The 25,588-nt window shown below is 41.2% G+C and overlaps 1 protein-coding gene across 8 annotated transcripts in view; it reads right to left on the bottom strand.

Moving 5' to 3' along the window:
• AOPEP (aminopeptidase O (putative)) overlaps positions 1 to 25,588 on the bottom strand; it is a 354,788-nt gene that overhangs the window by 290,365 nt on the left and 38,835 nt on the right. For 7 of the 8 annotated variants that reach the window (XR_012904729.2, XM_089779257.1, XM_089779254.1 and 4 more), the window contains one exon: positions 219 to 307. The exons of the other annotated variant lie outside the window; for it this stretch is intronic. The gene's annotated coding sequence lies outside the window, so the exon portion shown is untranslated. The remainder of the gene's footprint in view (positions 1 to 218; positions 308 to 25,588) is intronic. 8 annotated transcript variants of the gene reach the window in all.

Raw genomic sequence — 25,588 nt, 5'->3', positions numbered from 1 at the left:
CTTAGTATGTTTTATACTTTGAGAGTAATAATTTAATATATACAATGTAACTCCAGGGATTAATGTACTTTTTACATTACAACTGCTCTCATATCAGCACTTCTAGTAAATTACAAGAAAATGAGCCAATTTACTAGGAGGGCATTCTAAGTATTCCTTTGAGATTGCTCATCAAGATTTTTCAAATTTATAGTTAGATATTCAAGGTATATCATTACATCTTAATAGCTGGAAGCCCATTAACATGCTGGATAATAGCCTTCTTATGGAAAACAAAAGGTCTTCTCACTGGAAAATATGCAAATACCTATGAAAGAGAGAAAAATTAAAATGCATCAACATCTGTAGCAATAAAAGACAGAAGTTCTTCATAAAAAGTTTTGAACCAATATATACTTTGTTTTTACAATACAGTGATTGAGTCAACATTAAAATTGTACAAAATCATTTACCTCACTGATGTTTTCTTTGTTCTGACAGTTTTCTAGAGTGTTCTATTTCTGTCCATTTATTGAATATATAGTAAGAAATCTTAGAGACAAGAAATTGAACACCTTAGCTCAAATTCTTGGCACAGCTTCTCTATGGTAGACTGGTCAGTATAAGCTTTGAATTTCCATGTGATTGACTTTGTTTTCATATAAAAGATTACTACTTTACATTTCTATTACTCAGACTTTTAAAAACTTTAATTTAGACATACTGTAAAATATTTTGGGGATTAGAAATCAGAGAGAGGGGAATCATTAGGATATCTAGCCCATTCTTGGCCAATGTAGAAAATCTCTCTATGACATTTGTCTAGTTTATTTTAAATATCTGAAATGTTGAGGCATCTCTTGGGATATTGTTTCATAGCCTTATATGCACCTCACTAGTCCAGAACATTGCTTTGGGCTGTATTATCTTTTCCATGACCATCTCCCATGAGAGAGCACCATTTAAAAGGTTTTTTTGGGGGACAGATAAGCCAGTGGAAACCCTGTTTGCTTGTCTCTATCGAACCTATTTTACCATCTTTAGCACAGACTTTTTACTATACCAGGAAACCCAGAGTTAACATACAAGGCCCTTTCCTTGAGAATTCAAGTGATTATAAAGAGCTGGGAAAATGGAATGACAGCTCATTCCCCACTAAGTGTAACTCCATATAACCCCATGCTCAGAGAATGTTTAAGACACTCAAAATTCATCACTGAGTTTCATTTCCACAAATTCCCTCATAGGAGATGTTTTTTTTAATTTTTCTTTAATTTAATCTTATTACTACTAGTTACAGCAGCTTGTATCCACCTTTATAATCACATGCAAAGTTATCACAGTCCATGCCATCCTACTTAAGCTATATGTACATTTCTAAAGAATTCAAACCTGCCTGAAATCCACTAGCACAAACTCCTGAGCCCATGGAGATTCACAATGAAATAAATGCAGATCTGAGTCCATACTTCGCTAATTTGGCTTCAATATTTTACCCAGATCCTAATTAGATATACTTACCTAGAAACATATATGGCCTTGTGATGAGGCATCTGCCCCACAGTGGCCAGTTAGGAGCTAATAGAGTCCTAGTGAGATAGTCAATTAGAAAGAGATTGTGAAGAGCAGCCAATCAGGGCCAGGCTGGCCCATATAAGAAGAGCTGCAGGGCAGAGCAGGTTCAGTTGCTCCCTGAAGCTCAAGAAGGGAGAACTGGCTGCCTTGCAGAAAGAGGAGAAAAAAAATTAGCGGGTTGGACAGAGAAGTGCTAGGCAGAATCAGAGGGGAGTGAGAGTAAGCTCTTGGTTGACTGCTAAGATTCACATGCTGAAGTCCTGAAGTAGGGGCAGAGAAGATGCTAGGGGTCTGGGGAACTGGCCCAGGGAAGCAATCTGATGGGTTGGATAGGACGCAGCAGTTGTCTGCCATCTATAGAATTGCTGGACCAGGACCTGGAGTAGTCTGCAGACCCTGGTCACTCCTCCCCGCTGAGGAAGTGGCTGGGCCATTGAAATACATACTGTCCCCCAAAACAGGGGAGCACAGAGGGCAACACAGATGGACGGCTGTGTACCGAAGAGGACACTGCAGTCCTTGGCACAACATGGATCCAGGAGCAGAGGTGGTCATGGCAAAGAAACCACCAGAAGAAGGCACACTGACTAGCAGAGCTAATCCCCAGGACAGCCAGCAGGAGTCAGCACAGCAGTGAGTTGCACTCCATCACAGGCTCACATCACCATTATACCAAGTGCCTTCTAATGATTTAAAAATTAAAACAACAGAATCATAGATCTAGAACAAGAATTTTACTGAATACTGATAACAAATGCTACACAGAGATAAAGCAAGATGATTATGGAAGATTGGCCTTGCTTATGAACTATAGGAGATCCTCCACTACAGCTGTTACTGCTTTCTCAGTACAGTACCTTGGCTTGAAACCAGACTGCAAATACAATCATGAAAGACAAAAAGTTCTATATAAAATTGTGTCAATACTGATCTTGTGGTTAATATACTACACTGGGACTCACATAACCTGTCTTTTGTTTCTGACTCTACCACAAACTTTCTGAATGACTTTGGCAAGTATCTTAATCTCCATACCTCAGTTCTCCACGTATAATATAGCAACACATAATTCATAGGGACATTATGTTGAACATATTAATGCCTGTGAAATTCTCAGATACTATGGTGATAAACCCATAGAAAATGCTACAGTAATAAAAGTAATGTTGTAGTTCAGTGCACAGAAACAAAAAAGTAACATTTAATTAAAAGATTAATGCATTTATAAGTGAGTAATTAGTTGTTACTGCAAAGTTAGGATGAAACAAAGCACTTTGTCAGTAAAACTCAAACTATGAGTAAAATTTATTTGAATGAAAATTAAACAAATGTAAATCATTTTTACAAAAATTATTTTAGCACAATATCTCTGAGATTCAAGGCAGTCATAGGTTCCAATGAAGCAAAGAAAAACATGGGGATTCACACTGAAAGATTTCTGTTAATTAAGGTTGACATATGATTACATATCTCGCAATATCTTACATTTCTGCATATGATTTGTTATCAAATTTTTAAACAGTTCCTCTTGTCAGGACTGGCTTTACTTTTTTTCATATGTAAGGTTTTCTGGGTTTGGGGATTTTTTTATTGTACTATTGTGGGAAGTGTGGTCAAAGAAAGAGATTCTACGCTTTGTCCTGAAGGTGATGAGATTCACATTCATCCTGATATTTTTCACAGGCTAGTTCCAGTTATGTGGGGCAATCCTGGAGAAAGTACGGTTTTCTGTGTATGACTCTCTCAAGGACACTTCCATCCCCAGTGGAATATGGACGCCATTGGAAGTCATGATCCCACAGAGTGAGATGATCCCTCAAGTACCTTGAGATAATCTTGAAGTTCTAATGAGCAAACATTAAATTTGACCCAGTATTCAACTGGAAGATGATGAAGACAAAGCACTGGGTTGATGTGACAGAGACAGGCTACTACATTTGAACCAAAGGTAACATTTTGAGAGTCAGTTGTCATGTCGTGACATTCAGAGATTTACAACAATCAACTCTGAAGGACACATTTCTGTGTATCATGGAGGTTTTGTTTAACTCTGACAGGAGTTGGTGGTGTTCTCTTTCCATCCATAGATGAAAGGGATATTTTTACTTATGTGATTCAGCTGCCAGAAGAAAGATTATGGACTTTCTTGATGTTCTGAGAACAGACACCCTCATTGTTAAGACAGGGTGAGTTCTTCATTGTTTCCTTTCCCCATCAAAATCTCCATAGCTGTTGAGGTAATCAGCTTCTATCAGTTTTTCTTCAACCAGTTGCTGCTATCAGCTGGGTGGGTGATGAAAGAGAACTGTGTGCCATTGGCATACTGCTGGTATTTCAGTCCATATTGTCTCAACATGTCTTGGAGGCTTTATAGAGAGAGAGAAAAAAGTGTGTGAGAGAATGCAAGAGTGAAAGTTGGGAAAGGAAATTATCCTTTAATGATTCCACAGGTAACACCTTTGGAGTTAGAGAAAGTGTCCATCATGACATTCTAGGTGAAGTCTGAGAGGAATGAATGAAAACACATCATCATAACTCAGCTAACCACAGCAAAACTATGAAAGCTGGCAGAAGGCTCTTGTCCAGTCATGAGACAATCATCCAATACCAACAGCACCAATTCTCTTCCATGTATTGAACTCAAGCTTAAATGGGAAGAATCTAGAATATTAACTGCATACAGATGAAGTTGGAGTCAAGTGTCAGCAAGCTTCTCAGTTAAATGGCTCCATAATGGGAAATTTGAGACCAGACAGTATTTGGAGATGTTAGCTGCATGGGGGAATGGTTTCCCAAGTATTAGCTACAACCTGGCATACTTTCATGGTAGATTTTCCTCCCCATCTACAAGGTTCTGATGACCTCAGTTCCCAGAAAATCCCAGTTTCTCTGAATATTTTTCATATATTAAGGTGGGCCTGGATCAGTAACAGGCAGAGGCTAGATTTCCCAACAGTATTTCTAGAATTCCCAGATTCAAGAACGGAAAGATTTATGCAAGAAATGTATTGTGTTGTATCTTTGTGCTTTGTATGGTTCCTGGTATCTTCATAGGTCTTAGGGTATGTCTACACTTGCAGCCTAATTCGAACTAGAGCTGCAAATGTAGGCATTCGGAATTGCAAATAAAGCCCGGGATTTAAATATACCATGCTTGATTTGCATCTTCCCAGCCAGGCGCCATTTATTTATTTATTTTGAAATTTACAAGCCCAAAGTAACTGCCCACATCTACACGCAGCAGTGAAACGGGTGTTCGAAATAAAGCCCTAGTTCGAACTACCTGTTAAACCTCATTGCAGGAAGAATACCAGGTAGTTCAAACTAGGGCTTTATTTCGAACGCCCGTTTCACTGCCACGTGTAGACGTGGGCAGTTACTTCAGGCTTGTAAATTTCAAAAATGGCACCCGGCCGGGAAGATGCAAATCAAGTGCAGGATATTTAAATCCCGGGCTTGATTTGCAATTCTGAATGCCTACATTTGCAGCCCTAGTTCGAATTAGGCTGCAAGTGTAGACATACCCTTAGATACAAGTAAGTAACATTTAATGTACAGGACCAAATTTTCTGCTTATGTAAACTGTCACAGATCTATTGACTTCAGTGAAATTTTGTTCATTGGACACCCATAGGGAATTATACAATAAAGTTAAAATGAACGTAGAAACTATATAAATGTTTGTAAGAAGGATTAATAAAAGAGAGCTATCTTATAACAGTGGTTTCAACACAACTGAGTGGTATAAAAAGCAAAACATTGTTTATGATGAACCAAACCATAAATGACAGTTGAGGAGAAAAGGAACAAATGTTTTGCTATTTCCTGTAAATGCCCAAATTTTACACAGACATAAAATACACAATATTGTTATAAACAATATGCATTATCCAGAAAATACATATGTGAAGATTAGATTGTAGTACCCTGACAGTAGAGATATTCTTTGGGCTGGCAATGAGAGTAAACGCTTGAGAATTTAGATGATCCTGTGTATTAATTACATATAAGGCACTGATGAATTGTATAACATAGGATAAATAATTTATAATGTTTTTGGGCCAACCTCCATAAGAGCAGCTCCAAACACTTGCCAGCCCTAGAAATCCTAATTAAGCTGTACAGATGGCCAGGAGGTAGGTAAAACAATCTCAAATATTTTCTTATTGTAGGCAACTCTTGAGAAAGACATGCTTTGACCCTGGTCTGCTTATTATTTTGAAATAACCCCGGGTATGTCTACACTACCCTGCTAGTTCGAACTAGCGGGGTAATGTAGGCATACCGCACTTACAAATGAAGCCCGGGATTTGAATTTCCCGGGCTTCATTTGCATAAGCCGGGCGCCGCCATTTTTAAATCCCGGCTAGTTCAAACCCGTGCCGCGCGGCTACACGCGGCACAGAGTAGCTAGTTCGATTAGGCTTCCTAATCCGAACTAGCTGTACTCCTCATTCCACGAGGACATAGTAGACATAGTAACCCTAAGTAGACATACCCCCCCTTACTTCAAAATAATAAGCAGAGTGTCCACACAGACTACTAAGCCCATTATTTCAAAATAACGGGCTGGTTATTTAGAAATTTGTACTCCTGCTTTCCTTGGGGAATAATGCTAATTTCAAAATAGCATTAGTGTGCATGAGCCAGTGCTGCTAATTGGAAATAATTGGCCTCTAGAGACCTCTGACAGCTGCACTTCTAACCACTCTGGCCACACCAGGCATCTACACTGCTCTCCTTCTCCTCCAGAGTTTAAAACTCCATGCACAAGAGAAGGGTTTCTTGCACATGGCCAAATTTGCCAACCCCTTGCAAGAAAACAGCATCCCAGGAACCATGAGTAACCCCAACACTCCCTCAGAGCCTCCTTAGGCTGCCAACACTCCTGCTGCACCCTCAGCTGCCACTGGCCAAGGACACAGAAGACCTCTGGCCTGGACTGGTGCACAGATCCTGGATCTAACAGAGGTCTAGGGGGAGGAAACCAACCTCCAGGAACTTTGCACCAGGGACAGGAATGTGGATTTGTAAGGCTGGATTGCTGCCAGCCTGGCTGACAAAGACCACAATATGACTCTGGACCAGGTTTGGATGAAGGAGAAGGAGCTCCGGAAGGCCTACCACAAAGCCAGAGAGCAGAGCGGATGCTCAGGGGTGGCAGTGCACACATATCACTACTTAGAGCAGCTGGATGTCATCGTGGGAGGCGGGCCAGTCACCTCCCACCTGTCATCGTGAAGTCCACCCAGGAGACGCCTGGCATCATCCTCCAGGAGGGTAAGGTTGTAGATGAGGAGGAGGAGGCCAGCCAGGTGACCAAACTCTGGAACTTGTCCACCCCCATTAGGATGTCTCCCAGGCCTTGGATGAACCTGGGGAAGGCGCTTCAGGTGAGTTCTATAACTTTCCCTATCTACATGTGGGGGCAGGCAACTGGCTGAGAGGGGATCCGCCTACTTGGCCTGGGGGTACCACAGCAGCCTGTGCACATAGGTGCACATGGAGCACTCAGCCCCATGACACTCTCACACGGAACCCCTCGCTCCTTTTCACAAAGTTCCTAGAGACGCCTGCCTTATTCCGAGCTCCGTGGTGGAACACCTTCCCACAACAAGCCACCACTAAGGAGGCTAGGGTCATGGAAACACACTGCAGTGCCACACACAGCACAGGGTCATGCCCACACTCAGGCAGCATTCGCTCTTGGTCAAGCGCGATGATGCAGAGGATACTGATTGCATGCATGGAAGGGAGAAAAAGGAGGGGATCCCAGTAGCACTCTCTCGGGCAAGTGGCATCTGCTGATCATACACGCCTCCTCCAAACTGCCCCTCTCCTCCATTGGACAGAGATAGTTCTCACTCTGCGGGATGCCACCAGTGCCAGACCTGTCTTGTTCCGGACACAGTAGGAAGACAAGCTGCACCATCCTCCACTCCTGCCCGCAGGTTCCTGGCCGGCACCTTCTCATGCCTGCTTGTCCCCAGGCCATGGGTATAGTGATGCTCCCTGAGACATCTTTGCCCCTGCTGGAAAGTGGAAGAGAACCTAGGAGGACCTCATGTATGAGTAGATGGCCTGCCTGCAGTCTCTCATCCAGAGGCTTGAGGAGGAGCGCCAGGAGCAGGCCGCTGACCAAGGGTGGAGGAAGGCTGCCTAGGACCAGCTGTCGCACGAGCAAAAGGCCATGTGCTTCTCCCTTGCCTCAGTGATGAAGCACATGGCATCATGCATGGAGAGGGCCACCAGCCACGTCCATGCCCCACTCATAGCTTCCTCTCCTAGCCCACCCAGGGGTCACTGGGCAACCAAAGCCTCCTGACCAATTGGAGGCAGGTGACAGTCTCCACCCCATCACTGAGCCTCTTCTTCCTCTCTTCTTCCCCTCTCCCACATTCTTTCCCCAGTCCCTCCCCTGCTGTATATCCCCCAACAAACAGTCCTGTTGTTTCACAAAATAATTATTTATTATTTGCTCTGAAGGGGAGGAAGAAAGGTAGGAATGGAGGGCAGGCAAATGGAGGGGTGGGGAATGAAAGGCACACAGAGAAAATGCTGGGGCCCCTTGTGGAGAGGAACAGGGGAGAGTCTCACAGCTGGCCTTGCACAAAACTCTCCCTGATGAGCATACCCCCTTGGTGTGCTGTCCATATGGTGCTAGTCTGGCTGCTCATATGCCCTAGCCAGCCATTCAGCCTCTGCCCCAACCCTGGCAGAAAACTCTCCCCTTTGCTCTCACACAGGTTATGGAGCACACAGCAGGCAACCACCACTAAGGGGAAGTTGTGCTTGCTAAGGTCCAGATGGGTGAAGAGAATCTGGAACCTTCCCTTTAAATGGCTGAATACACACTCCTCCACCATTAGGCACTTGCTCAGCCTGGCACTGAAGTGCTCCTTAGTGGGGGGTCCAGGCTGCCCGTGTAGGGCTTCATGAGCCACGGGTGCAAAGGGAAGGCTGGGTTGCCCAGGATTACACCTTCCTGACTCTGATGATGCAGTTGGGCAAAAATGTGCTGGCGTGCATCTTTCAGAATAGGCAACAGTTCCAGAAGATGTAGGCATCATGTGCCTTCCCTGACCAACTGTCACTAAAGTTGGTGAAGAGTCCCTTATGATTCACGAGGGCCTGCAGCACCCCTTGGATAAGTACCCCTTTCTGTTTATGTAGTCCGAGGCACAGTAGTCAGGGGCTAGGATGAGGTTGTGCATGCTGTCTATGGCCCCCCTGAAGTTGGGGAAGCCCATGGTGACAAAGCCATCCACGATGCTCTCCACGTTGCCTACGGCGATGACCCTTCGTAGCAGCACGTGGTTGATGGCTTTGGCTACCCGCAGGAGCACGGCTTCAATTGTTGATTTCACCATGCCAAACTGGTTCCTCTCCGAGCAGTCGCTGTCCGGTGCGGTGAGCCTCCAAAGGGTGATGCATGCAAATGCTGGGTCTCAATCAGATATCCTGCTGCTTGAGGGCAGAAGTGAGCAACTAGCAGAGCCTTCCACATACGGAAACTCAGCAGCCTCAGCTGGTCATCCAACAGCTGCAAGACGATATAGTCCCACCAGTCCGAACTGGTCTCCTGTTGCCAGAAGCAGTGTTTCATGGTGTCCAGAGGATTGAAGGGCATGAGCAGCAGCAGGAGTGACAGGAACTGAGTGAGCAGGGCCAGCGGTCTGGTCTGGTCCTTGTCCTGCTGGAGAAGCACACAAGCAGATTGGGGAAGTACTATACCATGAGGCGCAGCATGAGGCCTGTGAGCCTGGCACTTTTTTGCAGAAGCTCTGGCTCCATGCTTTAAGTGTTGTGGCATCCACAGAGGCAACTAGAACACACTGTGTTCCTTTTGTGCCCCGCAAGATGGGAGGGAGTGGAGGAGTGGTATGTGAGAAGCAGCCATAGAGAGGAGCCCTTAAAAGCATGAGTTGCAGCTTGTCTAACCAAGCAGCCACAGGAAGCATCTTCCCTCATGGTGCCCTCCCCAGAGTGTTTCCAGGACTCTAAGTCCGAAGCAGGCTCCATTCAATGTGGATGTACTATTTTGAAATAATTCTGACTAAATTACATGCTCCCCCATAGTGGGGACACACTAATTCAATTTTTTTCAATCAGGAGTTATTTCCAATTTAGTTATTTCAAAATAATTTCCTAGTATAGACATGTCCTTGTTGGGCTACCATTTCCATATTAAAGTCCAATTCAATATATTTTCCTCTGACCACTATAGCTTTTAACGTCATGAAAATGGACAATATTGGGGAGACAAAATGAAAATTTAACTGGCTTTAATGTGATGATTAGGACTGCTTTGTGTTATTTTCTCTAAAGATATTAAGTAACGGTTAATTGACCAGATGAGTAGTCGATGGAATTTCCATCAACTACTCGACTAGTCGATAGGCACTTCTGCATTCCTCCTTTGAAATGTACAAGAGCCTCCACGCGACATTTCCCCAGAACCCGGGATCAGATGTGGAATCCCCAGCTGATCCCAGGCCCAGGCTCCGCTGTGCGGTGCTGCCACTTTGAAATATCCCCTTTCCTCCCCTCCTTTGATGCCTCTTTCTGATAGAGGCAGCAAAGGGGAGGGGAGAATCGACTAGTCGACTGACTCTCCAATAAGTATTTGCTTATCAGATAATCGAATGATCTACTAGTCCTTAACATCCCTAATTCTCTCCCATTCATTTTGTACCTTGGATGGTCATTTCCTCTCCCCAGATGTAGGAACTTTACATTTAAGACTGCCAAATTTCCCCTTATGCAAAATTTCCCCTTATTGTTTGCAACTACATGGCTCTGTCATTATTCAGTCTTCTTGTGGGTACAGCAATGTGGTGATTGGTTTATTTTTGTGTTTAAGTTTTGTTGGTCAAAAAGCCTTTTGGAATTCTGCCAAATCTAGAGCTCAGACACAGCTCCCAGACACATCATTTTAAGCTCTCACAGAAGCAGCCTGTGGGCCACTTGGAAGTATTCTTAGAACCTCCTGCTTATACATCCCAAAATTATGTTTGCTTTTTTTTCCCCTCTTTTTTTTCTCAACAGTGTTACATTATTGATTCATATTTAGCTTTTGATTCACTATAATGCTCAGATCTCTTTCCATAGTATTGCATGAAGATTGCATGAAGTGTGAAAGTTTTCTTGTTGCATTACAGGGCTTTTGTAGGGTTTATTATTATTATTTTGGGGGATATATATCTATATATGGGAAAAACCAAGCCTGTAAAATCACAGACCCAAATGTTGTATACTAAGCAATAGAGAAGAAGAGAAGAAGAGAAACACATTTAGCCTTCATAATAAAGATTGCTATAACCACTCCCTCATTCCCTGCTAAAAAATAGTTCCCTATTAGACAAGAGGTCTCTGAGAAGCAAAGCTCCTCTGTCATACAAAGGCCTGGTTTATAGCCTATAAAACCTTTTTGTTTCCTTTGTTACAAGTGGCTCATTCTTGATTTCACCAATAAAACATTTGGGGAGAAAAAAGTTGCTACTGAAAGACTTTTTGTTGCTGGACCAGCTGCTCCACACCACCAGATCAAAGCTTAATGAAAAATCATTAGCTGCTCTTTTCTATAGCTCTGGTGAAAGGATATATGCATGCAGTTACAGATGGGTGAATGTTGGGATCATCTTCATACTGTGTTGGAGCAAGAGGCAAGAGCGTACTATTGCTTCAAGTGCTGTGATTGGGAGAAGTGACACAGAAGGAAAAGACAATTAACACTTCCTTCCCCCTTATATTCCTTCCTTCTTTGATATTCTTGTTTCTAAACATTTTTGAAAAATCACCCATGTATGTAGTTACAGACAAGGCAACCTTCATTGAGAGGTGGGGAAGGGAACCAACCCAAATGTTATACAAAGATCTCAGACTCTTATTTTGCACATTACTCTTGCAAGTAATGCCACATTTTAAATCCATAGACTAAAGCAATTAAGACTAAATCTATTATAGTGTATAATATATGCAAACACTTCATACTTTTAGGCCACAACATTTGAGTTACTGAAATTTACTCAGCTACCACAGTACCTGAGCTGCTCCAGCCCCCACTAGTTAAACATTCACATCCCTAGTAAGGGTGATGCTTACCATGTAACCAGTTAACAGGTTATCCATTCACATCCCAAGTTTCTGTGTATATTTCATAGTTATGATAATAAATAGTAATGTTCTGTCCTCCTCAAAAAAGTGATTATAATGAAAACATTGCGGGAGTTTTAGTGAACAAAGCAACCTGTAATGATATTTTCTACTTGGTAGCTATCCTGACCCACTAAAAGTTATAACATTTCATATGTAAATAGATCTCTAGATGTTTATTTGCAATCTAGTATGATTAGAGGCAAATATTGTCCTTGTGGATGTTTTTATTATTCTAAATTCATTTATAAACATATTCCATGAACTATGGTTGAGATTTTCAAAGCCTATTGAGGATTTAGACACATAACTCCCACTAAAGTTAATGGAGTTTGTCTGACTAACCCTGTAGTTGGCTTATGCATTCTAATTACTATAAAAAGCTCTAAAATGAGGACTAGTAAAACCAACAAAACACTCAGAATGACTTAGAAACAGGTCTCTGATCTACAGATGGAGAAACCACCTGTTATGTTTACTATATACCAGCAACCAATCCAAGGGCAAAATCTCCCCAAGTCCCATTAGGAATCTCAGCTGCATTACCCTAACTCATATTACGCTCAAATTCCAATAATACAGAGTGAGTTCTATCCTCATTTTATAGAATTCATAGTAAAGGACTACAGTGTGGATTGGAAAGGGAGAATATTACCTTACGTTAATGTAGCAGTTTTTAAAGCTCCTTGTCCCATAAGCAATTTCACTTCAGAGACCAGAAATACAAAAACTACCTGGATTTATTTAGTAAGCATTTTTCTTAGCAAATCATGTAAAGAAAGAAGTGACAGCTTATACTTTTAAAAAGGATGTGGTCCCCTTTTTTTAGTCCTTTAGATAAGAAAAACAATTTCCTAGACATTCAAATAATTGTATATACAACCAGAATAAATGGATTGGTTTTAAAGGTATATAAATTTTAATTACATGGATGTATATACATACTTTAAGCCTTTACTATTCAATAGCTGATCAGCTGGCTGAAAAAGAAGTAGGACTAAGTAGACTTGTAAGCTCTAAAGTTTTACACTGCTTTGATTTTGAGTGCAGGATTTATTTTTTTACAGAATAGAAAGTGATACAGCAAGCATTAATAGGCTACAAAAGCACAGACATTTCCAATTTACTGCTATTTTAATAATTTAAAAAATGTAATCCTCCCATGTGGTCTTGCTTGGGAAAGAATATGGCATTTACAATACACAAACCAGTAACACCTTTTTAAAGAATGTATGGTAGTTTAATTTTTTTAAATTGATTCTAGGTGCCTAAAATTAGTACAGAAGCAAATTTCATTTGCTCTAGAATGTTGTACATGACAATTTAGAAAATAATTTCTGCCTCATAAATGTGACATGTATAAAAGCCACCACAGTATAAGCAAGTTGATCATGTATTTTATGCACTAGGGTAATAAGTCCCCAAACTGTGGAACATGTTCCACTAAAGGGACACATCTGACGGAATACTAGGAGTCCACCCAGGGGGCAGAGAGGGAGCACCAATTAGCCCTGCTCCAGCCCCAGCCCCAGCCTCACTCTAGCTGCAACCCCTTACCATGGCTCCCTTCCAGGTGCTGTTCCTGGCCCCATACCTATCCCTAGCCTCTGCCTCCTTTTCCCTGTCTGTGACCAACCCTCCTTGTGGGAGCCACAGCCCTACCCCTGGCTCCAGTTCCGGGGTGTGAGAAGGAAGGATGCAGACAGGTGCAATGTGTCACATCTTGACATGCTTATAAGCGGGGAGCTATGGCAAGGACAGGCTGAGGGTTCCTCCAGACTCTGCAACTTTCTAGCCTCAATTCTTCAGCTTCCCCTGTGCAAATGGAGGACAAGAGGAGCTGCTTCTACTGCAGCAATAACTCTGACTGGGTACAGCTCCTGTTCAGCCAATATTTGGCTCCTGTTCTACCATCCCATTCTGATGCTTAAAAGAGAACAAATGTTATCTAAAACTGCAAAAAATATCTGATCTGGCACCCTTCTAAAGTTGGATCCACACATTGTATTGCCTAAATTAAGAATAAGTGAAACAGATCCAAATGCACCAAAACTGTCTGGATCCCACTATGTGCTGGCATGACAATTTTACAAAAAACTCTAGCGCCTGCACTTGCATCTTGCTGGATTCAGCCAAATTTTAATCCCTATTACCCAAATGTCACTGTTTAAAGAGAAAATGGTTTGCCTCATCTAGTGCATTTATAAAATCCAGATACCAGCTTAAAAGTGCTTTTCAGCTTAAACTGAAGAATAGGGTCAGTGTTCAAGAGTACTTAACTGAAGAAAACAAAAGATGGGTGGGAAAACTGCTATCTAGAAACTACAAAGACAATTCTAACAACAGAATCAAAAAGCAAAGAATGGATTAGCAATGTTAGTTAGACATCTGCAGAAAAAAGCATAAAGCAAAAATTCATAAATGTTAAGTCACATGAAGACAAGCAAGTGGCAAAAATAGAGATCTAGTTAGAGAAGTCAAAACGAATGCTAGAAGAGATAAAAGAGCATACATGGATAGAAAATGTCAAGATGCTGAAGATGCTAGCCAAAAAGGTAATGTTACAATCTTGTATAAGACACACTGTTCATAGCAAACTTTAGCACTACTAGAGGCTCTGTTACAGGTGCACAGATGGAAAGACTTAATACAGAAGAAGAAAAGAAAAAAGATGGACAGAACATTTTAAGGGTGTTTTAAACTGACCAAGCACATTCAAACTATTAAAAATGTGACAAAGACCTACTAATAAAGCTTGATAATGATTTAGCAGATATTACAATTGAAAAAGTCCAGAAAAATCATCAGTAAAATGAAATATGGAAAACAGCTGTAGTGGGTAACATTACTAAAGAGATGTATAAAGCAAGTGACAAAACAGTCCTGCAGACTTTCCTTGTGTTTTGGGATAGAATATGGAATGAAGAAAAGAACCCAATCCAATGGAAGAGTCCCCCTTCTAGGAAAATCAATTGAAATGACAGAGGAAAAATCACATAACTCATGTACAACATCATTCTGGAATCCATGAGTGCTGGAACAACTTGTATAATAGTGGTGCTGAGAGCCACTGAACCAAACTGTATTCACTGTGTATGACTGTGATGGGTTTGGGTTTAGCAATGTGGCTAAAATGTAGCTTTATGAAAAATAAAGTGCCTCGGTATGCTTTGCCAGCCATCCTGTCTGAAAGCAGAAAGGACCTTTACTTTTTTACGATGGCAAAGGTGCATAAACCAGAATATTGTGACTCCAAGGCAGGGACAGAGTTTTATAATTTTAAGTTTTAAAAGTAGTATTGTGAAATAAGTAAAAGTGTATGATGATTGGTTTTTTAAATTGTAATTTGATGTCCCTGTTCGAATGTGCATATTGCTTCTCTGTAACAAAAAAATCAACTTTGTAGTGTGAGAGAGTGAGGAATGTATGAAAGATAAGTGTTGGACCAAATGTTCTTGCAAGAAGACGTAAAGATGCCGAAGATTGCTGTATATCCCCATCAAGATGTAAGCAGTGGGCAAATCAATGGCTCTGAGAGAAGGCAAGCATTTATCAATTGGGACAAAATATTTGTGATTGAAACCAGCTTAGCATTGCAAAATAAAGAAGAAAAGGAGCATGAGAAACAACTGGAAATAACAAACATCGATCAGGGTAGCTCTACACTACAGTGTTATTTTGTAATATCTTATTTCGAAATAGTTAGTTTGAAATAACGCATCTACACACAAAATGCATTTCGAAATAGCATTTTGCTATTTCGAAATAGCACGTCCACACTGAGTGGACTCTGAATCGCATTTAAGGCTGGCTGGAACCATTTCCAGCAGGGCTCCAGGTCAGGACTTACTGAGTGAGGCTATCTGAGGTCTGTGCTTAAAGGGATCCCTTCTCCCGGACAGCCAGTTCTCAGGTTTCCCTGCTTGCTTGTCTACCTCGATGAGTGACAGCAAACCATTTTGTCTCTGCATGCTCTGGTTGCCCTCATTCAGGATACCAGAGCACTTGGAAACATGGAGCCAGAGCTTCCCCTGGGCACTCTGGTACTTCTCTTGGATGCGTTGCTGTGAGCTTGGCTGCACTTTCTGCAGGCTGCCATCCGGGAGGTCCATCGGGGGGCTGTCAATATCCAGGAGGCCCTGCAGGAGAGCTTCCACCCTGAGGAGCACTAAGAGCCTCCCTGGTCTGCCCCACTGAGGGCTTGTGCCTCATTCCTCCCTCACATTCTTTCACTTACCCCTCCCTAGCCCCCCTTCCTGATGTAAAATAAAATACATGTATTTTCATGAACACAAACTCTCTTTATTTAACAAAACTGGGGGGGGGAGGGAATGAAACTCTGATGAGACTGGGGAAAGGAGGCGGGAGAGGGGAAAAGAGGGTATGTCTATACTACCACCCTAGTTCAAACTAGGGTGGTAATGTAGGCAACCGGAGTTGCAAATGAAGCCCAGGATTTGAATTTCCCGGGCTTCATTTGCATAAAGCCGGGTGCCACCATTTTTAAATGTCCGCTAGTGCGGACTCCGTGCCATGCGGCTACACGAGGAGTAACGGTAGTTCGGACTAGGAAGCCTAGTCCGAACTACCTAGTCCGTGCCGCGTGTAGCCGCGCGGCACGGAGTCCACACTAGTGGACATTTAAAAATGGCGGCGCCCAGCTTTATGCAAATGAAGCCCGGGAAATTCAAATCCCGGGCTTCATTTGCAACTCCGGTTGCCTAAATTACCACCCTAGTTCGAACTAGGGTGGTAGTGTAGACATACCCAGAGAGTGTGGGAGAGGGGAGGGGGAAACCTGGGAGGAGGGAGCTGGAAAGGGGAAGCAAGGGGAAGAAAGGGGAGGGGAAGCTTGGGGGTCTCGCTGTCTCATCTTGATTGTTATGCAAAATTGCTCCTGGGTTCGCATGTGGCCTTTGGTGGCCAGGCTGGCAGCTATCCAGCCATAGACGGCCACGTTCCTCTGTCTAGTGTGAAGATCATGGACGTTGGGGGCATCCCCCCCAAATCTGAATAAGGTCCGTGATCTCGACCCTGGACCAGGAAGGTGCATGCCTTTTCCGAGCCCTGGCAGGCTCCTGGGAGCTGGCAGACTGCTCCTGGGGAGCAGTGGAGGGCTGGCTTGCTGGCATATGTTTTGGGGCCACTGAGTCCGGGGCAGTGACTGCTGGCTCTGGGCTGGCAGGCTTGGAGCTGGCGCAGGCACTGTGGCCAGAGTCTACCCCTTTAAGGGCTCTGGAGAGGTGGGGAGGGAGAGAAGTGTTCTTGGTTGAGGCTGGAGTGGCCATCAGGGCAACCTGGGAAGGCTGGAGGCCCCCTATTTCAAAATAAGTGTTTACACAGCACTTATTTCGAAATAGCAATTTCAAAATTGGCATTATTCCTCATAGAATGAGGTTTACCAAATTTGAAATAAGTGCTCCACTATTTCCAATTTATTTCTAAATAGCAGTTTGGCTGTGTAGACACTAGGAAAGTTATTTCAAAATAAGGGCTGTTATTTTGAAATAACTTTGCTGTGTAGACACACTCTCAGAAAAACAGCATGATGATGCAAAACCCACTGGTCCTGATGGGAAAGAACTATTATAAAAGGAGAACTGTTTTGCCTTAAGAGTGGGGATGTCCTGCCAGGACTGGAGCATTGGTCCAGACTGATAGACCTCTGCTCCTCTACCAATGGTCAATCCATGGAGCATGGACTGGTAAATATAACATCAACTGGTGGCACTGTGGGGGGAGTAAGCATATGCTAACCACTTTCCATTGTATTCTTAATAAATGCAGCATATTGTCTTTTCCCCCTATAAAGATCCCGTGTGCTTCTTATAAGCATAACATGGGTCTCCTTTGGTGTTGTCACCCAGTATGCTGAGACCCCATTGAGTCTATTGTCTAGGTCAGCTTGAGCCCCCAGAACTCTGTTTTGTTGAGTCAGACACACTAGCCTGCTGCAACTCAAACACAGGGCCCAAGCCATGCCCCCAAAGCTGGAAACCTTAAATGAAAACAGCACCGAAAGGTATCTGTCTCCAGCACTCAGATACCCAAAACCACTAATGGCCAAAGCCCCAGATAAATTGGCTTATGCTACCATCAAGGGGTGTTCTGTCTTTGGAGGCCTCTCAAGCCTAGTCCCCTTTAAGGGCAGGCCTCGTCCTTTCCCCAAGGCCGTTTACAAGCCCCCACAACTAGGGTTAATTCTTGGATTGGAGGTGCTATCAGATATGCTATTGAGACACAGAAAAGTTGAGGAGTTAATAGGCAGACAGATTTGGGAAATATCAATACCCCAGGGTCAGGGAAAAAAGGAGCTGGCCACCAAATAAAGAGGAAGTCACAGAGGAGGCCTGGCAGTTTATAACTACCAGAGAGGCAAGAGGTCACAGCAACATTCTACCTTGCTGAAGACAGACAAGCAGGGGTGGCCCGCGGATGTAGGCAACCTTGGCCGTTGCCTAGGGCACCGCGTTTAATGTGGTGCCCAATGATGACGTCATGCCATTGAGGGCTATGGAGGCAGGGGCAACAATCGCGCATTCTGCCTGGGGCGCCAGTTGCCGGCAGCTCTCCTCGAGCCGCTCCTGCAGACTAGCATGGGCAGGCTGTGACCACCATAGAGAAGAGGACCAGGAGGAATTCCACACAAAATCAGAAATTTCAATACTAATACAATCAAGACCATATCCTCAACATGAAAACAGTGAAAGATCTCTTTCAAAATCCGACTTTTCTGAGGGAACATAGAGATATACAGGACATATTTGGATGGCAGTTCTGGCTGACCTGTAAAAAAATCAAGCTAGCCCACAAAAAGTTTCCAAACTGACCAATAAAGCCAGACAATTCTGGTAGGGAATACAATACCTAGAAAAACAGAGAATATTCTGTAAGGAACAGGGAGACAACAGGATGGTGCAGTGCTTTCCAAGAGCTAATACAAGAGACATCACTCTAAGATCAGTTAGATATCCTAAAGTTGACAGACAAGAATCCATTGGGGATGGTTCCTAGCAACAAAAATGTCACTGAACCTCTGGACATCTCACAGATGATAGATGACTTCAGGGAACCTGGAAGCATGCTGAGTAAGACAAATGTCCCAGCAACCTCCAAGATCCTTCCTGTTCCACAAGCCAGGGATAGCAGAAGGTGCTGCAAGCAAGTCCCTGACTGATAAGTGTTGTAGAACTGAGAATTTTGGTTTGATGGAACTTTCTATGGGAAAAGGGAGCTCTATAGTATGGATGGCCTTCACTCAGCAGAATGGGAACCAATCTCCTTGGGGACAGGCTGTCTAGAGTAGTCAGGAGAGTGTTAAATTAATAACAAAAGGACCAGGTAAAGAGCGAAAAGAGCTATGTACTTATTTAGCACAAAATCAAGATGTTGAGAACAAAATGAATCAAGGCACTAAAGGACACAAAGAGAAAAAGTTCTTAAATTTACATCAATGCAAGAAGCCTGTGTAAAAAACAAAAGGAATTAGAGTTGCTCATTTATTAGCATACATTCAATCTAACTGGCATTACTGAAACCTGGTGGCATGAGTCACATGACTAGAATGTTAAACTCAATAGTCATTACCTATTTAAGAAGGATAGAGTGGACAAAAGGGACAGGGAAGAGATATTCTGTGTCCAAAATGTCATTACCTGCTTCCAAATTATTTAGAATGCTTATGAATCAGTGTCCTAACAGATAAAGCACAAGATGGATTATTAATTAGTATCTGCTACCAACCACCAAACCATACAATGAAACAGGATGACCAGCTCCTTAGGCATCTTTCTGTAACATGTAGGGGGAAAAAAGATGCATGATCATGGGGACTTAAGTGTGAGTGACACGTTTTCAAGGGTCTCATGCTGCCAGTATTAATGCACCTTTTGAATTTCAAGATATTATGGATTAGTTCCTTAACTCAGAAAGTATTTCAACTAAAATGGGAAAATCTTATATTAGCCCTGATTTCAACAGGTAAAGAGGAACTCATCATAGAACTAAAAATTAACATTAACATAGGTAAAAGTGATCAAGATTTGATCACATCAGTTTGCAAGCATAATAAAGTCCAGAGCAGTGAGATATAAATATACACATATATACACTGGATTCTTTTAAAATGCTAGTTTTTCACAAAGCTGAAAATAATTCCAAGTCAAATCACATGGGAGGAAGAATTTAATACAAAAGTGTAACTGATCATTAGGAACTTTTTAAGAGCGTTTTATTAGCGGCTCAGAAAATCACAATCAAGAAGAAGGCTCTATTGTTAAAAAACTGACCTGGTTTAAAAGGAATTGAAGGCAACTATAAAAATTATATTTGTAATGAATGGAAGAAAGGGGAAGGTTGGTGGTAACAACTATAAATCAGGGGCTAAGAACTATAATAAGGGAAGCAAAGGGACACAACGAGAAATCTAAGATCAGCAAACTTAAGGACAATAAGAAAAAGTTTTTGAAGTATATTAGGAGGCAGAAGTACTCAATATATATTTCTATTCTGTATTTGGAAACAGATGGTGTACTCATATTATATGATAACATACTTTTCATTCCAGTAGTATCTCAGGGGGATGTTAAAAAGCACCTACTAAACTGAGACATTTTAAAATCAGTAGGTTCACATAACTTGATCAATCTACACAGCAGTGCTATTTCGGGATAATATCTGTTACCCTGAGATAGCATTGTGTGTGTCTTCACAGCATGCCTGTTATTTTGAAATACATTCAAAATAATGGGCATCTTATTCTGGATTCCTGTAAACCTCGTTGCACAAGGAATAAGGAAGATACCAGAATAGTGCTCAATTGCAAACAGCACCAAATTTCAAAATAGACTATTTTGAAATAAACAATGCAATTTGTGTAGCTCAGATTGCATTTGGAGAAGTTCCTCATGCATGGAAGAAAGTCAATGTTCTGCCAATATTTAAAAGGGGTAAATGTAATGGCCTTGGTAAGTACATGCCTGCCAGTGTGATTAATCCCAAACAAGATAAAGGAGCAGCTGATACTGGACTTGATTAATAAAAAATTAAAGTAGAGTAATAACTGAAACATGGATTTATGCAAAATAGAGCCTTTCAAAGTAACATAGTATCTTTTTTAATATTACAAATTTGGAAATATAATAATGGTGGTAATGATAATGGTGGTAATAAAATAGACACCTGAAAGGTGTTTGCCTTGGTACCACACAACATTTTGATTAAAAAAATAGAACATAGGAAAGCAACATGGCACACATTAAATCGATTAAAAGATGACTAGCTGATGGATTTCCAAATGTAACTATAAACAAGAAATCATAATTGACTGGGTGTGGTGGGGCCCCAAAGAGATCAGTTCTTGGTCCAGAAGTATTTTTGCCAATGATCTGGAAGAAAACATTAAATCATCACACACAAAATTTGAAGATGACACAAAATTTGAAGGAGTGGTAAACAATGAAGAGCACAGGTCACTGATACAGAGTGAACTAAATTGACTGATAAACTGGGTGCCACATTTTAATACATCTAAGCATGAACATATACAGTTAGGAACAAAGATGGTAGGCCATACAACGGGGGACCCTATCTTGGGAGGCGATGATTCTGAAAAAGACTTTGGGGGGGGGGGGGGGTGGATAATTAGCTGAACATGAATTTCCAGTGAAACACTGTGACCTGAAATGCAAATGCAATCCTGGAATGAATATGGAAATCTCAAGGAGGAGTTGAAAGGTTGTTTTATCCCAGTATTTGACATTTGTGTGACTGCTACTAGAATACTTTGTCCATTTCTGGTATACACAATTCAAGAAGGGATTTGATAAACTGGAAGGGGTTGAAAGAAGAGCTATGATAAAAATTAAAGGATCAGAAAATATGCCTTATGAGTTAGATTCAAGAAGCTCAATCTATTTATTTTAACAAAGAGAAGATTAAAGGGTTACTTGATTTCACTCTGTAGGTACTTCTATCTACTGGGAACAAAGTACATTGGGATCAAATATTCAATAGTGGACTCTGTCACAGAAAGTTGATGCCTGGAAGTTGAAGCTTGACATATTCCGACTAGAAATGAGATGTAAATTTTAGCTGTAAGGGTAAATTAACCGCTGGAACAATTTACCAAGGGCCATGGTGGATCTTCTATTACTGGCAATTTTTAAATCAAAATTGGATGTTTTTCTAACATTGCTCTAGAAATTATTTTGGGGAAATTCTCTGACCTGTGTTGTTCAGGAAGTCAGACTGGATAATTACAATGATCCCTTCTGGCCTTGTAATCTATGAAACATGGAAGCGAAGATTTTCTCAGAGACCAACAATAATACCTCTACCGTCACTACACTTGGCCTTCTTGAAAAGAGGCACATTAATACCATTACATATGAATAATATAAATGTATATATGGCTAATTTAATAGTTTCCACATAACAGTGTTAACAGTATCAAGTGTTCCATCACTAACAAATACTAAGAGCAAGAGATCTAGCCACTTATCAAAATGTACTATACACTCACTAGGCCCAGGAACAAAAAAAGTATTACAGATTAGTAGGGGGGGATCTAAAAAGTACTTTGTATAACATATATGGAATACTCTGAATAAACCTTACTGAGCCAAATTAAGCCTTTCAATTTAAGTTTAATACCTATTCCTGGTCTCTTAAAAGGTTCTCCAGAGAGCCATAGACAAAGGATGGTGGTGAACTGACTCAAGATTTTTGTTCTGATACAGCAAGATATAGGACTGTTGATCCACAGAGGATCTCACTCTTTAGGGAAGAGTTGGAAGGACTTTGGCCTACTAAGGCCACATAAGAGTGGTTCTTGTTCTGAGCAAAGGGTGTGATGAACTAGAAACCACAGAAGAACCATGGATGGTGTTTTGAAGAACTGCTCTTTACAGAATCTATGTTGGAGGGGATGGTCTCTGGTAGGCTTATTAGCATGCAAGTAGGCTCTGTTGTTGTTCTCCTGTAGTGTTTTTACCTTAAGGATAAAATATGCTGTCTTTAGAAAGAACTCCATGGTAATTTACAACTGGGGCAATTATACTGTTTGTCGGTTTATAAAAAGAAACTGCCTAGTAAGGGAGAGTGCATTTTGTTGAGAATAACAGTAAAAATAGGGAACTGTTTAGCCTGGGTATACCCAGGTCTCCTAAGAAAGGGGATAGCCAGGGGAGCCAGAAGCCTGTGAGTGGGTGTCCTTATTGGTTCACTGAAGGGAAATACAGTAGTAGTTGCCCTGAAATATGTACAAACTTTATAGTCTGGCAGATTATGCTAAAGTACCTTGGGCAGCATAATTATGAGGTGATTATGAAAATCCCTGTGAGGTTCAGTTTTCAAGGGCCTAAGTAATATTGGACTCAAGAGCTGATGGAAACAATGTAGGATAACTTGAAAGTGATGCTGGTAGAGAGAGATATAAGCACTTTGAAAAATTCACCCTAAAAATGGTGGAGAGATCCGCCCTCAGATTATAAAAACTGATTTTCAGCAGTACTATATAATATGCACAATCTAGGGACTCTGAATGAATTAACAGACTATAATCCATAATCAATTAGATCAGTGTTTCTCAACCAGTGGTACACGTACCCTTAGGGGTACTCAAGAGAAGTCTGGGGGGTACTGCAACACAACTGAAATTTGGAGAAAACTGAATTTTTGTTTTAAGTTTTACAGCGCTTTATTATTTTTGTACTTTTTACACCCAAAAATTTCATCGCCTGCCCAGCTACAATTACGTTGTTTAACAAATGTATTGCAAAGTTAGGGGAAAACATTGTGTGTCTGAAAATTGTAGGTACTCGGGGTACTTACTTTTCTTTTTTTTTTTTTTTTTTTTGAAAAAGGGATACTTTGTGAAAAAAAGGTTGAGAAACACTGAATTAGATGCTGAAAATGCTTTAAGATAATTTTCCTTGCATTTAAAATATGGTCAGGGTTTTTTCCTAATTCCTCAAACTATTACAATGTGTTACTTATCTCTACAGAGGAAATATACATGCAAGCATATAAACAAATGAATAATTGTTGTGAAGCTTTCCTAGAACTACACTGAATTTACAAGAATTACATCAGTTAAGTGTAACTGATTTCCAACTTTACCTATTATTACTCAGTGTATGTCTAAGCTACATCCCTCTTTTGACAGAGGGATATAAATTAGACACTTCGAAATTGCAAATGAAGCCGGAATTTGAATTTCCCACATTTCATTTGCATATTCTCGTCGTGGCACTCTTTCCAAAACGCTATTTCGAAAGTGAAACCGCAGTCTAGACGCGGTTCTTTGGAAAATAGAAGCCTTTTTCAAAAGATCCTGTAAACCTGTAAAAATGAGGTTTACAGGATCTTTCAAAAAAGGCTTCTATTTTCCAAAGAAGCACGTCTAGACTGCGGTTTCACTTTCGAAATAGCGCTTTTTTGAAAGAGCGCCACGATGCGAATATGCAAATGAAGTGCAGGAAATTCAAATCCTGGCTTCATTTGCAATTTCAAAGTGTCTAATTTACATCCCTCTGTCGAAAGACGGATGTAGTTTAGACCTACCCTCAATGTTTTGCTCAAGGGGTTCCACCATCAGTATAAGTGATACTGTCCTGCATCTCCTACTTCTGTATATATATTTAATTATATTAATCTGAAAGAAAAAAAATTACAAGAGCAGCATTAAAACTTATAGTTTGAGAGTAATGTTATTATATTACGTCCACCTTAAGTAGTTCACTTCCAAATGGTATAAATATAATTCATTGTTTCCATGATTTATTAGATTTATTAAGTGAACCTTGCCAAAGCTTTACCAGAGGCTCCATTCATAAATAATTTCAACATTTTTATTTCATACACATTTTAAAAAGCCATAGCCCTGACTGATTATTGTATATGGACTTTAAAGATTTATCCTAAATTATATACTCTGTGTCTGTAACAATCTAGAAAGGTGACAAATTTCTTCCTTTGAAAATAAATCTTAGTATGAATATTCATATCTCTGTATTTTATGCATTTTACAAGCATGTATGTTTTGCTAAAGAGTGTATGGGTGAATTTAGTTAATGAGAATGATTTAGAACATGGCATGATTTAGGTCCAAATGCCAGCAGATATGACACTGCTCCAGCCAATAACAGCTTTGGCAATGAGGCTCATTTGTAATTCACATCATCTCAGCTGTTCCAATCCAGAGCATCTTGAGAAGGGACTGTCAGACATGCATAAGTGCATAATGGTGATAAATTCTTCTATTGAACACAATTATGACATAGAGAAGTGCCCATCACAATGCTTCAGAACCTATATGAAAGGAGTAGGTGGATCCTGCACAGTGCAGAGTCTTTGTCAGATAAGAACTTGTGTGCTTATCAACAGTACCATATATGATCAATGTTTTTGAAGGATGCAGTGAGATCTGGCAATACTTACAAAGAATCTGATTTGTTACTTAATTGCAGAAGAATAGCACTAATAGTCCCTTAGTGCCATCAGCAATAGGCATTGTTCCTCTGAGCGATTTTGGTGCCACTGCCAAATCTGAAACGTGACTGTGATAGATTTAGGATTTTTACAGGTACTGCTGGAGCTTGGAAGTCTCAATAACTAAGGGTTGACTTCTCCAAGGTCTGAATACCGAATTCATTAGGATAACTGATAATCAATGCCTCATTCAAAAAAGCAAGCTATCACAGTTACTAAGGAGACTTATTTCTTACTGGACTTCACTTGTCATGAAGGACAGAGGGTCAGTTTTAGAGATGCATGAAACACTTCTGCTGACCTTTAGTAAACTGGTGCAATTATCTGAAAGGGGTACAAAAGATTTAGTTGTGTCATATGTCCTTTTAGCCTTCTTTATGGCTGTTGA

This window comes from Pelodiscus sinensis, chromosome 6 (genome assembly GCF_052426305.1).
Source record: "Pelodiscus sinensis isolate ZL-2025 chromosome 6, ASM5242630v1, whole genome shotgun sequence".
Lineage (NCBI taxonomy): Eukaryota > Metazoa > Chordata > Testudines > Trionychidae > Pelodiscus > Pelodiscus sinensis.
Note: the sequence above shows the minus strand (reverse complement) of the source record. Positions and strands in the feature narration are given on the sequence as shown.